This window comes from Alligator sinensis, unplaced genomic scaffold (assembly GCF_000455745.1).
Source record: "Alligator sinensis unplaced genomic scaffold, ASM45574v1 scaffold128_2, whole genome shotgun sequence".
Taxonomy (NCBI): Eukaryota; Metazoa; Chordata; order Crocodylia; family Alligatoridae; genus Alligator; species Alligator sinensis.
This window is the reverse complement of record NW_005843588.1, coordinates 75,330-76,798: the sequence shown is the minus strand read 5'-3', so window position 1 is coordinate 76,798 and position 1,469 is coordinate 75,330.

Sequence of the window (1,469 nt, the reverse complement as noted above, 5' to 3'; positions counted from 1 at the left end):
TTTTTTTTCCTCAGAATAACTTGCAGTGTGGAAATGCTTCCATATGGTAAAGTTGGTCGCATCATTTTTCTCAGGGAGAAAAAAGAAAAAAATATAATCTATTGGCTAACTTGCATATATAAACACTAAGCTACAGCTTGTACAAATTTAGTAATGGCTGGAGGAAAAGGCCTCCTCAGAGTTAACTGTGAACCACTTTCTGGCCCTGCAGGTCTCACCTCACTGCCAAGGTTGTGTGATTTGTCACAGAACATCAGATTAGTAGGAATTCAATTATGAATTACATAGGTTATGAAAAAATACTAATGCAGCTGAAATATAATTTAATATACTGAACTCAGATAAATTTAAACTCTTACCTTTCAATAAAGAAGCATATTTTCTTTCAGCTCCTTTGTGCTGCTTCTGTACTTCTGTGGATCTCAAGGTCACAGGGACAGGAGCAGGCAGGTTCCTTCCAACACCAAAACCTTTAGACTTCCTCTGTCTCCTCTCCACAGGCTTTTGAGCAAGCAGGGTGATACACTCCTTGTTTCTAATCTCTACAGGAATTAATGGATGTTGCTGCCAGTGTCCACTCCCAGTCCTTTGAGGCCTAGTGAGGAGGACAGGAGCAGATCCACCAACTTCTAGATCAAAAGTTAATAATAAAGGAAGTTCACAAGCAAAGAAGGCACTGAATCCTTCTTCCTTTTCTTTTGAAAATAGCAGTGCCCACCCCCCACCCCACCCTGGGGGCAGAAATGCATCTTGGTCTTGCATTTGAGAGTTGTACTGTACTGCTTGTCCTTGGTGCACAGGGATTGTAATGATCTGATATTGTAGACAGTCTTACACAAAAGTCTTCCCATTACAGAGTTATTATAAAACATTTCTGGGGAGTAAAGGGTAGCAATATATAAACACCGTGTGATCCCTGCAGCCTTCATTGCTGACAGACATGCACAGCCATAGGGTGGCAGCACGTTTCCACATTTAAAACGGATTGACTTTTCACAGAAACAAGGAACAACACTGAGGAGCTCACCATCTCCAGTCACTGAAGACTGGGATTTGCAAAGTGGAGACCTGGAAATCCAAATCCCTTTTCCTTGTGTGACATATACTGTATCAATCCCTGTGCTGAAAATTTGGACATCTAGGCTCAACTACACTTTTGCCTACAGAGAGGGTTCCAGTTCATCATTCCAAGAGTTCATGTCCTCACAACTGCCCTCATATCCCATGCCAGGACACCAGCATCAGACACTCTAATGCACATTGTGTCCGCTTATCTCCAACTGGAGAAGAGCCCAGTGTCTGTGCAGCCCACACAGGCCTTGAGGGAAGCCAACATGGCAGGTCTGGGAGTGCTGGGGAGAGGGAGGGTGTCAGGTTCTGGGCTTCAACCAGGGGTAGAGAAATGTTGAGCTTTAATTCCAAACCAGGGGCTTTGCTTTCCAACTATCATCATTGTTAGTGAGAGTAAC